Raw genomic sequence first — 14,453 nt, 5'->3', positions numbered from 1 at the left:
TCATTTGTAAATCAAACCTCAATAGAAAAATAAACCTCTCCCGGGAAAAAAAATATTAAAAAAGGACCAAAAAATTTCCTTTTCTTTCACATGGGGTTGGGGCCCCTGTAAAAGACTCTAAAATTAGATCCTTGAATTTCCTGTTCAGACAAAAGAAGCGATAATCATTTCGGGCATTTTAAGTAGATTATTACAGTTGAATCGCTTGGGCCCAATCATTCAAAAAAAATACAGCCGACTCTTAAAGATCATAATTTTTCCGCTAACGCAATTCAGACGTTTATGCAAGCGACTTGAACGGATACTACTTACCCGTTTTTTGTAATTTCTGCATAAAGAAAAAAAAGTGACAAGCTTTCTCCCTCTCTCGTTAGGCCTCTTCTCTCGCGCCACATGCTTTTCAGGAACAGCCTATCGCCGGGGCTCCCCGAGAGCAGTTCAGATCTGCGACGGAGGAAGTGAGTAAATCCGTCGGCTGCGCAGAATGCCCACGACAGCCAGGAGATCCTCGCTTCTCTCCAGCAGCCGGATGGTCGCAAATTGGCCGCCAGTCTTCAGGATACCATGGCAAGCTAAAACATTCTCATGTCAACTGTATATTTTTCATCAGATATATGGTGTCTTTGATAAAACTACTAGCATGTGTTTTTTCTTAATAACAAGTTTATGATGTGCTGCCCCAAAAATGGTTCCTCTTGCCTTTGGGCAACTGCACCTTGCTCCGACGGCGATTTCCTGCCGACGATCCCGTTTAAACGTGATGGCGAGTTCCACCCACGTGAATCTTATGGCTGGGAGCACACGAGACGATGGAGCCATTGTAACACAACGTTTAGTATTCCTTCTGGTATCATATACATATACTGAATCCAAAAAGAAAAATCCGACCTGAAAAAATGACCTGTTTTCAAGAAAAGATTGTAAGTATCGCTCATGGAGATTTAAAGCGGATCGTATTTCATCTCCACTGTAGCCATGTTAGCTCGCAAATAACTGCTCGACCCCTACGAGAGAACATCTCGGCCCAATCAGCATGAATGGTAGTGCTTGTTAAAAGGTACTCAAATTTGTAATGGAACCTGTGGGGAACCCTAACCCCTAACTCATCTCTTAGAAGGATAAAATACTGATAAGGATTAAACAACACTAATACATAACTAATCCCTTAGGATGATTCAATACTAGGATAAGCAATACAATACTCAGAATGCCCATCTTACAACCAAGATCTTTGTCAACCAGTTTAAAGACAGGCTATACCTTCGGAGAACCTCACGACCTGACGACCCATCTATGAAGCTACATTGGGTAAGTGTTAGTCATCAACTATTTGTCGCATGTCCCTTACCCCGCGCTACCCATCATCAACCCCTTTAAAAGGTAAATACAGTTGACATCCCAATACACATTATGAGGAAGTGTGATACAGTAGTCAGAACGAGACGGAAGGTCTTTCCTCTTCTATTGGTCAGGGCCACATGGGGGGTGGGACGCCAGCATGATGGTTTTCTTGTGATGTTTTTGTCTGTTCCCTCACATTTTGGGCCAAGTTGCTGACCAAAAATTCCTCTCTCTCTCTCTCTCCTCCCCTCCTCTTTTCTCTCTCTCTCTCTCTCTCTCTCTCCCTCTCTCTCTCTCTCTCTATCTCTCTCACACACACACACACACACACACAAACACACACACACAAACACTCTCTCTCTATCTATCTATCTATCTATCTATCTATCTATCTATCTATCTATCTCTATATCCCTCTATACCCCTCTCCCTCTCTCTCCCTCTCTCTCTTTACACCACACACACACCCCCACACACACCACACACCACACACACACACACACACCACACACACACACACACACACACACACACCCCCCTGTTGATAGCGAGACAACGCTTTCATAAGGATAAAATAAGAATGCTGATGGCGATATTACCCTAGGACAAGTGAAAGATTTATTTGACTTCTAGCCAAGTAAGGCCCTCTCGTTTAAATTTACAATGCAGCGCCAGGGCGAGCTAAAGAAAGCCAAGAGAAATGACAGAATGTGAAAAATGCACCAATTTTCGGTAGAAATTTAAAAAAAAAAAATAATAATTTTTTGACGAGCGGGGTAAAATGAACTTTTTTTTTTTTTTTTTATTGTCATTATTTAGTGAAGATATATTTCTGCCTCATCTGTTTGGGTTAAACAAACAAGTTAACATTCTTAGGGAAGGGATTTCACCGATTTTTATGAAAGATAGGAAGAAATTGCGGAAACCAAAGAATATGAAGTTATTTGTAATAGAAACAGGAATATTATCAAAGGGGAACTGTTACTTTTTCTAAAGGGAACCTATTTAAGCTAGCAAACTTAAATAGTTTTTTAGATTGGCAATTTTTCAGGATATCTACGCATGACCGGCCATGACGAGTTTGGTATCGATGGATTCCTCTCGCTCTCTACTACAAAAAATTTGCAGGGTACTTGCCGCGGAATCCCACAAACCCCATATCCAAGGCTCTGATAGTAGGGGAGGCCATAAATGACACGAGGGAAAATTGCAGAGGACTGTGCCCCCTGCGACCCCTCCCTGTGGGCTGCCGTGCCCAACCCCCGTAAGGGAAGACAAAGAATCCTCTAGTATTCACGGCAGGCGACCGGCATGCGGGAGTGTTCAGGTCATAAAGTAGAAAATGTATAATAATTTCTATTTTTTGCACTTATGTTGTTTACATTAATAATGTTTTTATTTATTTTGTTGCATTTGATCACACCCAAAATAAAAAATCTGTGAAAAAGGTGACAAGGATAACAAACAATGGTAACTTTTGTCCTCATAAAATTCTTATCAGGATTCATAACATTCGCAAAAAGAGTGTTTCCTGAAGAAATACATTTACAGAAATACATATATATCCTGAATAAAAATGTTCACAGCCTTTCACTGTTTATAAGAATGACTAAATGATTGTAATGACTGAATACTACACGAAAAGGGAGTTACAGCTCATCCTGGGAAGGACCGTGGCGAGGATTTCTTCCCCGAGACGATGCGTTCAGGATGGAGGACGTGGTCCTTTTGTTGGCAAAGAAGCGTGGAAATTCCGCACCTGAGACAAGAAAGAATACACAAAAATAAAATCAATGAAGTTGAAATTTAATACATGGATCTTCTTTGAGAGACGAAGAAACACACCAGTAAATGAGTAAATAAATAAAAATCGGGAAAAAAATCGGTGTTAATTCTGTTATTCAGGTGGCAGGGGAGGTTTGAAATGTATTTTAATTTGTCTGTCTAAAGTATTCAGTAAATTTCAAATCTTAAAATGTTTGATTCTGGATTTTCAATATGATGAGATATGTATATGTATATTCTGTGTTCCTGTCGCTATTTTGAGGGGTTAAATTATCTTATATTTTGTTATGGGATATTGAATAGTCATAGATATATGCAGTGCATAATATTCTGGGTTTAATTATGCCATGAGGTAAATCACCTCCTGTCGCTTTGTCGGCCTCCATGGCGGGGCGAGGGCGTGAGGGCGAGATAGCGGAGGTCGTCCTCGATCGCCGCCTGCCACTTGAAGCCCAGGGCGGCCCGTTGGGGGTCGGGTTACTGAGGAGAGAGGGAGGGGGGAATCAGAGTGATGTTATTTGTGTGAGTGATGTAATTATGCCAAAAGTTGTGGTGTGTGAACATATGTTCGTGTGATGAAAAAGTACAACAAATACTGTTTAAACATTTTAACTCATTAACAAAAAGCTATGCGAACCATAAACGCAATCAATTCCTTATTATCACACTACTAAAGTACATCCATTATAGACAACTAAAATTATTCAGTGGCTGAATTACTGCAGTATTCTAGTCATTTTTTTATTCGGACAATTTTAATGTTTATAGAATGTCATTTTTCAAAAAGGTTTTTTTTTTCGATTTTGTTACCAAGGGGTTTTTTTTTCGCAAAACTGTGGTTAAAAGCGGGAAACCATAAAAATAGGGTATTCCAATTATGCATATCAAGCCCACTGTCATCAAAAATACCCCTCTTGGAACAGGGTTTTGGGGGGAAGTCTCAAAATCTGAGAGGGCTGAGATTCTTGATATCACAACAAGGGAAAAACATAATTACTTTGTATTTCTTTTTTAGTTTTGTTCATTGGGACCTCAAAAGGGGGTTTTTGATATATATTGTATCATTTAAATTCTAATAATAAATTACAATAAATTAGAGATGAGCGTCCATTCCAGCTGATTTAATAGTAATGTTGGAAACCCCAAACTGGGCAACAAGGTTGACTCATGATTTGTTTTGAGAGGGTGCTCGCCTTTGCAAAAAAATTGTCAAGAATTTTTTCCAATCGTGGAATGATGTGCAGACTTTTCAGACTTATAAGTAAAATTTATTTGAAGTATGAATGGGAAAATTTCGCATGGTAGTATTTTGAGAATACAATCACATCTTAGTTTTGATCTAAATGCAGAAAGCCCGACAGTTCTTACATATTCATTGAATGCTAAAGAATATGTAGCCAGTGACTTTGGGCAGTCGATGGGATAAGGATAAGGAAAAAGCCCGGGCTATGCCATGAGGGGAGCCCGTCCTGTGTCGACTAATGCTGACTCGCTCACGTGTGTCACCTGGTGCTGACTCGGCTGAACCTAGCCCCTTACCCAGCCACAGCAGTAACCTCTGGGCACAATTGCAACTTCTCGCACCTGGGCGGGGCGCGAACCAGTCCTCAACTGCAGATTGAAGTTTGGGTTGTTTTATAAGGGTTTGTATTTTGGTAATTGTAATGGTAAGGGATTGATGAAGATCATGGTTCGCATAGTTTTTTTTTTTCTTTTTGAGATTTTTTTTCCTTGAACAACTCTGGTGAGAGAGTTAGAGATCTTTTTGAACAGAAGAGATCATGGTTCACATAGATCTATTTACTTCAATAACACTGGTAAGAGAGCTAGATATCTTTTGAAAAGAAAAGTTACTGTTATGTAAAACGTTTAAAAGTTGGATATGTCACAATGAAACTTTGTGTATCCAGTGCCACGACCCAAAAATAAAACATGGAGTTGTAACTCTAAGGTAATGTATCCTGAATAAAAAATTTCCCCCAATAAATATGAGCATGACTGAAATAAAAATACAATGTTCAGTGGTCAAAGAAAAAAATAAGTTGAATGGCGAGGAGAAAGAAGGGGGAGTAACTGGTACACCATAACAATAATAACAATGCAAATAAAGTACATTAGCACAGAGAGTAAAAAACTTCTGTGATTACCCGAGTGAAGTCTCCCATGCGGTTCTAGATAAAAGGGTTTCAGGCCCGCCAAGAAAATGCTGGTAATAAATTCTACAGGATCTGGACCTTCGGGTCCGACCGCCATCCCGATGGGGGCCGACGACGGATTTTCTCTCGTAGGGCGTCAAGCAGGTCTTCAGTGCTAGTAGAGAGACCAAAAAACAATACACAGTGATTTTCCCAGAAGACCAATTATCATAAATTATTCAGTCTAATCTTTTTACACTATATTTACCTTTTTGAATTCCTTGTTTTTTGTTTTTTTGTATTTTATGTACCGAAACACCAGAACGAAACTAACGTTTTTGTCATAAGAGCCCCGTCGTCTCTTGTGATGCCAGACATAATATTCACGTGATGGAACTCTCCGTCACGCGTCAGACGCGCGGGATCATCGGGCGGGGAAAGCGCCGTCATTGCGAGGGTACTACAGCAAGAGGAATCATTTCTGAGGATTACAGTAAAAGTGATAAATTTGCATGTCAGGATAGTAGACGGATAAGAGATATCAGGGGCCCATAACTATCACCCTTTTTAATGCAATATGCTCCCTCAAAGAGTGTTTTCTGTTTACCAAATAAAATCCTGGGAGACTGGCGGCCAACCTGTGGAAACAAGCAAGAATCTCCTGGCTGTCGAGGCCTTCTGCGCAGCCGAGGGATTCGCACACTTCCCGCCCACAGATCTGAACTGCTCTCTGTAAGCTCACGGCGCCAAGGCTGACCCAGAATGATGATGGCGCATGAAAAGAATAATGAGAATGAAAACATATTTTTTTATGCATTTGTGTGTGTATGGTAAGATATTGTAATGTAAATGTCAGTTCACATCATTGGTGTAAATGACAACTATTTGAGTTGAAATAAAACAACCATAGCACAAAAACAATGTTTTTTAAAAGGTTATACCGTACTATTATAGTGTTGATATGATTATGATCATGACTATTATCATTATCATTATGATAATTATTATAATCATTATGGTGAATAACTCCACTTTTTAAACCTGGGCGACAGCATGTTCAGGTGGAAGGAGGCGCCCCCCGCTCTCCCCGAAGATGGTGCCCCTGTCGGCGTCGTCCCCGAAGCTGTGGATGTCCTGCACCCAGGGGAGGGCCATGACCTGGTCCTTTCATCCTAAAGTTTCCCGGCATCACTTCATCCTCCGTGGACAAGAGAAAGGGAGAAACGAAGATTTCCAAAAAAAACCCCTAGGAGGAAAGACAACAAAAGACGTCACAAAATGAAAAAAAAAAATTATATCTACACGGGAATCTAAAACTGAAATCACATATAACTGAAGCTACATTTTTTTTACCACTCACCCATGATGCCGAGTTTGTACTACAAAGATGCAGTCTTTCTATGTTAATAACCGGTACATCCCCTACTTACTTTGGCGTGAACACGTTGAAGTAGAGACAGTCCTCATTGCCGTACAGCTCCTCTGGGCCCAGAACGACCCCCATGGCAGAGAGGTCGAAAAACGCACTTGGAGGCAAGTCAGGGTCATCTCGGACCCCGTCCCGCACGCCCTCCCAACTCTCTGCCCCCCAACCGGGTCCTGTGGGGGATATGCTGAGGTGACTAGCCGGTCAGACACATCAAGGAGCGCTTAACAAAACAGATCGTGAAAATCGTGACTCGATGATCTTCAATCGCAACGGTAATAACCATCGTGCTGTAACACCGAAGTTTTGTATGACAAGAGAGAGAGAAGAGAGAGAGAGAGGAGAGAAGAGAGAGAGAGAGAAAAAAAAAATAAAAAGTCTGACCAGGTCTGACCAGAGTCCGTGGGTTCTGTTCTCATATCCGAGCATTGGGAAAACCGACCCCCATTTTCTTGCAAAAACACGTGCATCTCTTCCTCCGCAATGAAATAAGCAAGGGAACACCTGTCACGACCGAGCCTGGATGAAGGACGAATCTCAGCTGCAACTTCCCCTCCTGGTCAAATTTCAGGGCTACAAAAAAACGCAAGTTCGCAAGTGACTTTTTCTGCGTTGGTTTATTTACATGGGAGAGGCTACATTTTTGTCCAGCACTATGAATTTGGTCTCGATTCATTCCAAAAAGTTTGGGTCTATAAAACACATTCCGGAAGGAAAATTTGAATATCTAATGCCAAGTCTGGAATTATCTTTTGAAGCTTTGGGTTAGTTTACTGATAAAACCTCTGACTATTCACTTATTTATGTGCACAATTATGTTACCTATAACCTGCAACGTTTCTGAAAAATTGTATACTTGCATCATTTTTCCCTCTGTTTCCTTCCTGCTTACTACATTTTTCTCTGTAAGTTTCTACACTGCATAGATTTCAAAACAAATTTGTGAGGTAGAGTTAAGGGAATATAAGGATGAATATTACAGACTGTCTGTACCCCTTTTTTCCAAAACTCTAAGCAAAATGTAAAGAAAGACTGGTGTCCTTAAATGAAGATTTTTTTTTATATAAACAAAGGGTAGTTACTTTTTCAAAGACCAATAATTATAATTTCTGCTTTGTTTTAGCGGGAGACTTCGGGAAAACCTTTTGTCTTTCGAGTGATTTATTCGATCACACAATGTTGCTGGAAATCATTCATTTTCCCCCCCCAACTTGAATATCTTTCCCTATGAGAATAGTGACTTTTTCTTTTCTTTTTTACGTAAAAGAGCACAATCTCCCAGTCTGCATCCTGTCTAAGTTTGCGAGCTCCTCTGGGAAACTGACATGAAATAACAGAATGGTTAATTGTGAATGGTTAATGGCAAAACAAATGTGCAAAGACATCTAAGGTCGTGTAGCTCTACTGTACGCACTGTAAGTATGGCTCAGATCTAAAAGGCGAATATCAACAAGCAAAGGTTGACAGTCAAGTTTGTTTGTTTTTTTTGTCAGAGAAAAGTAGAGTTTTGTTAGGGATAGTCATAAATCTGGGTTTTGTAATTCCAAGTGGAGGATGAATGAATGTTTCATTTTATGACTCTTTGTTTCTCCCCTCTCTCTCTCTCTCTCTCTCTCTCTGTGTCTATCTATCTATCTATCTACTCTCCCTCTCTCTCTCTCTCTCTCCTCTCTCTCTCTCTCTCTCTCTCTCTCTCTCTCTATCTATCTATCTATCATCTATCTATCTCCCTCTCTCTCTCTCTATCTATCTATCTATCTATCTATCTATCTATCTCTATCTATCTATCTGTCTATCTATCTCTCTCTCTATCTCTCTCTCTCTCTCTCTCTCTCTCTATCTATCTATCTATCTATCTATCTATCTCCCCCTCTCTCTCTCTCTCTCTCTCTCTCTCTCTCTCTTCTATCTATCTATCTATCTATCTATCTATTCTATCTCCCTCTCTCTCTCTCTCTCTCTCTATTTCTCTCTCTCTCTCTCTCTCTCCTCCTCCCCTCTCTCCTCTCTCTCTCTCTCTCTCTTCTCTCTCATTCCTTCCTTCTTTCTTCTCCTCCCTCCCTCTCACCTTCTTTCCTCTTTTAGTACAAACTTGAGCTGAGTTCCCCCAGGGCCTGGCTTGGCGAAGGGCCACCGCCACCGCGGGCGCGGCGTCGCGATCCGCCACGCCGCCGGCGCCAGAACCGCCATCGCTACGAGCACAGGGAACATTTGGGCGCTGAAAAGGGAAAAAGGAAAAGTTGTTATTACTACTGATACTAATATTATTAGCATTATCCCTACTACTGTTATCTCAGTATTATCAATGTGATCCATGAAAGGGCAGGCAAGAAAAAAAAACCCAGGCAGTCCATTAAGACGCTAACGTACCCATAAAAAGAGAGATTAAAAGAAATGAAAAAAAAAAATATGAAGACATCACTCGGCTACAAATACATAAGAAATAATAATAACAAGAAGAAGAAGAAGAAGAAAAGATAATAATTAAATAATAAAAATAAGAGAAAAAGAAATGGGTGATAATTAGATAAAAAGAAGAAATAATAATAATTATAACAATGATAATAATGATATATAATAAGAAACATGCTGTCATCTGCACTGGCTTGAATTTAGAAGAAATATCATGTTACATATAACTTACATAAATATAAAAAAGGCCAAGTATACTACCTATGATCGCATTAATTGTCTGATATTCTGAGTTCAAAAACACTTCATATAAAGGCCATTATGTGTCCATGATGATAGTGTACATTTTCCTTGTACTTTTGAATCTTCCTGTGGTTTGAAGTATCAGTGTTGAAATGTGCAATTGACTGAAATGAGGAAAAATTTAATACAAAAAGATCAAAGGCTCTTGTTTTGCCCCGCATTTCTTTCCACTAATTAAAATTCGTTTCTCTCTTTGTACCCATTCTTCTTTTCATCTAGTTTTTCCCACATATTTACCAGCATACACAGACGCGTGAGCACACACGGCCTTTGCGATTAAAAATGAAAGAAATGCAATTCTCAACCTTACCATTGGCCGATATATTAGCTATGAACAATTTTGCATGTCCATATTTCAGCACGCAGACTTCCAAAGAAATAATAACCATTATATATTTTTATAAGAGCTATTATATATTTATTCATTTATTACTTATACCATTCACTTATCACTTATATTATTCACTTATTACTTATGGTTATTCACTGTTCACTTATATTATTCTCATTACTTATCCTTATATTACCACACACTTTTATTACTTTTATTATTCACTTAATATTTATATTATTCACTTATCACTTACATCATTCACTTATTACTTATATTATTCACTGACTACTTATGTCATTTACTACTTGTTATATGACTCACTTACATTATTCACTTATTACTTATTCACTTATAACCGGAGAGCAATCAAGACCCGAAGTAAACACAGAGCAGCTAGAGAGACACGAGGCAACATCACTCTTACTTGCAAGTTTATTTTCCGAGCACTGTTACCCCCACCCCCACCCCAGCCTTGACTAGCCTGTGCATTTTCATTTTTGTGTTTTATATGACAGTAATCATTTATTTTTAAATATATCTATCTATTTTTTTTATTATTATCTATATATGATCATTTTTATTTCAATTATCATTTTTGTTATTTTCATTATTATTGTCGTTATTATTTTTTATTATTTTTTTTATTATTATTATCCTTACTAGTTTTATTGGTGTGTTACTGTAATTATCATTATTATTATTATTGTTGTTTGTGTGTTGTAATTGTCATTGTTATTATTGTATTATCATTATTATTATCATCAAATTTTTATTTTCATTATTATCATTTCCGTGTTGCGTGTTATCATAATCTTTACCATTATCACTATTTAAATTAATATCATCTTTATCTTATTATCATCATATCATCATCATCACCCACTTATAATATAATCATCATTATCATTAACATCATCATTATTTACTGTTACTACTGCCACTTGTTTTTATTAATATTATTATCATTAGCATTATTATTAATCATTATTGTAGTTTTTATCATCATCATTTATTCGTATTTTCAAACTTCATCATCATCATCACTTTTATTATTACTACTTCTGCTAGTACTACTATTTCTACTATTATTGATTATGATTATTTTCATTATTGTTATTATTATTATAATAATTGTTATTATCATTTTGCTGTTAATATTATCATCATTATTATTATTATCATTATCATTATCATTATCATTATCATTATCATTATCATTATCATTATCATTACTATTTTCCATTTATATCCTTATCATTATTTTATTTTTATCACAACTATCATTATCACTTGTGTTGCCATTATCATTATCATGATCACTATTGTTATAATTTTTATTATCATCATTTTTATCATCATTCTATTATCATTTTTATCATTATCATTATCATCATTATCATCATTATCATCATTATACCATTATCATTTATTATCATCATTATCATCATTATTACATTATCATCATTATCATCATTTTCATCATCAAATTTCATCATCATCATTGATTGATCATTATCATTATCATTATCATTATCATTATCATTATCATTATCATTATTATTATTACTGAAAATTATTATTAATCGTTTTTTAAAAATAATTTTTGTTTTATTATTAGTATTATTATTATTATTATTATTATTATTAAAAATTACATATTACTATTACGTAATTATCATTATCATTACATTTTCATGACCATGATCATAATCATCATCGTTATAATTTTCATTATCATTATTATTATCTCATTTTATTATCATTATCATTACCATTATTATTGCTGTTATCATTATCATTATTTTTATTATTATTACTACTATTACTATTATTACTATCATCATCATCATCATCACCATCATCATCATCATTATTATCATTACTATCATCATCATTATTTTATTATTATTTTTATCATTATTATTATTATTATTATTATTATTATTATTATTATTATTATTTTTATTATTACATCATTATTGTTATTGTTATTTATTATTAATTTTGTAGTAGTAGTAGTTTGTATAATTATCATTATCATTATCATTATCATTATCATTATCATTATCATTATCATTATCATTATCATTTTCATTATCATTATCATTATTACTAAATATTATTATCATTATGATAAAAAATATTATTTTATTATTAGTGGGTGTTGTTTGGGTTTTTGTTTTGCTGTTATATTTATTAGTGTTATTATCATTACTATATATTATTATTATTATATCAATCATCTCATTATCATTTATTATTATAGTCTATTTTTATATTTATCATCATTACTACTATTATTTTTATTATCATTATTATTATTATTATTATTACTATTATTATGCTGTTACTATCACATTATATCATTGCTGTTATAGCTTTGAGCCTCCCCCCATACCATACACATACACATACATATATACATACATACATATACATACATATAAATAAATATCTGCACAAGTACTAGATAAAAAAGATGATAACTGAGGTTATATCATTTCTGACTCTGTACTACCGAAAACCCCAGCCACAACGATGGCGTGAAAAAAAATAAAACACTCAACACTGACAAGAAAAAATACACCACATCTTCGAACACCGTGTTCATTTATTGTCATTCAGCTTTTACTTTCAACTCTCGTTTTATTCTCTTCGTGAAGTTTCACTTTGGTTCTGGATTTTATTTACTGTCAGGCCTTATTGTGCTAATTATGGTTCCCAAACACCTAAGTGATTTATTAGGATAACACTGGAGATGAAAGGGTTACCTGTTTTTATTGGTTTTCATTCTAACCAAGAGTAATTAAAGGGTTTTTTGGAACAGACAGACTGATAGATTGATGGTTAATTGCATTTGAATGATGGCTTTCACATATTTCCACATGACTAAACTAGTTTGTGTGTACATGTTTTCATATACATTATATATATGATATAAACAAGTAACTTTGACCTAACGCCGAGGAAAGGGCCCCCTTTCCGCATCTACCTTTCATTTCATCCCCGAAAACTCCTTCTTGGAAAGACACCTGTCGAGTTCTAGGCCCATCTGCTGCCAGCCAATTCATCAAATGAATTATTTGCTGACAGACTTATGAACTCATTACCAAGGATATAAAACTCTGCGTGACTTCAAGCACATAATATACTGATCATGTTCATCTAACAGGCCTCCCAAATCCTGGATCCTGGTACAGAACGACTCTACACCCAAAAACTTCAGTGCTAAAAAGCTCTAAAGCCCCTTCCAGGGATTCTGATATGACAGCAACATCATCAGCAAATTTTTAAGGTCGATGCCCATGATGTTGCCCAGTGTAGCTCTACATTGACGGTGGGTAGTATCTCTGCCCAGAATCCAGTCAATCCGAGTGTTGAAAAGTGTTTATGTATGAATATAGTTCAGCCTCACTCCGAAATTTACAGGGAAGAAGCTTAGTAGCCATTGGTTCACCTTAACCCCTAAAAGATATGGTTTCCACCCTTTAATTGGACATCACCACCCTAACTTCAGCCTGGGTAGGTTCCTGAATGATGGATGGATCCAGAATGGGGTTCACTTGTCCACTCGTTTGTAACTAACTGTTTGGGGGATCGATCTGAAACAACTGTTCAAGCCAGTACTCACCTACCATAACATGATCCGAACGATAAGGCCATTACTGAGCGGACTGCAGTCATCTGTGAGTAGGGCTTGATAGGAAGAATGGAGACCATTATTAAGAAAGAAATAGCTTTCGATTTCTTTAGCAAGATTCCTGATATACTGCTCCTTGTCCCATCTCAACAGTCTTCTCTGCGAGATGATATTGTCCTTGGTTTTGGGCATTTACCCACAGAACTCCTTTGTTGTATCAAACCCAAAAGCTTGAAGATATCTGACCGCTACAGGGGCCATCAGGTTGCTGAGTGCTGCGAAACAATCAAAGATGATCCGACCCTCTCCTTCCTCAAACCGTCCAAATGAAACACCCCGAGAAAAACTACCACAAATCTATGGTTGGACGGAGCCCCAGAAAAGGAGGCTATTCTCGCTTTTAAGCCACGGGGGCCAACACATCTCAGAGCCTGATTGATTACACTGAAGTCACCCAGAAAGAAGTGAATATCTCGCCAAAGACAACAATCTCAGGTCTCTGCTGCTTCAGTTCCCTCGACATCAGTGGTAACCGGGTATCTTGTACAAACTTCTGGCAGACACCATGTTGGATGCCACCTCGGCCAACCTCACTTCATGGGAGCTGCCTTTCGACTCAATTCCCTCTTAATTAGATTTACAAAAGGTAGGAATATTTAAAAGGGGCAAATTCAGATGGTTAGGAAACACGTTTTACTTTTTTTTTCTTTCTTTTTTGCACACATTCATCATGAAACGTAATCATCCTTGAAACTGTAAACAGAAAATAGGGATAACAAAACATTGAGAACCCATCTAAATATTTTTATAGGAGAACAAGAAATCATCAATCAAATCATAAACGTCCATCATTAGTCATTGTTTTTACAAATATACCCTGAAAATATATCACAACTTTGTACTACTAATCACGAACAGCTCTTGCAAGAATAAAACCTTTGCAACCGGAGAACTACCCGCTCATCCTGGGTTGGACGTGGTGAGGATTTCTTATCCAGATGATACGTTCAGGATGGAGGATTTTGTTCACTTTCGTCGCAGAGAAGCGTGGAAATCCGAACCTGAGGAAAGGAAATG

The sequence above is a fragment of the Penaeus monodon genome, chromosome 14 (assembly GCF_015228065.2).
Source record: "Penaeus monodon isolate SGIC_2016 chromosome 14, NSTDA_Pmon_1, whole genome shotgun sequence".
Taxonomy (NCBI): Eukaryota; Metazoa; Arthropoda; class Malacostraca; order Decapoda; family Penaeidae; genus Penaeus; species Penaeus monodon.
Note: the sequence above shows the minus strand (reverse complement) of the source record.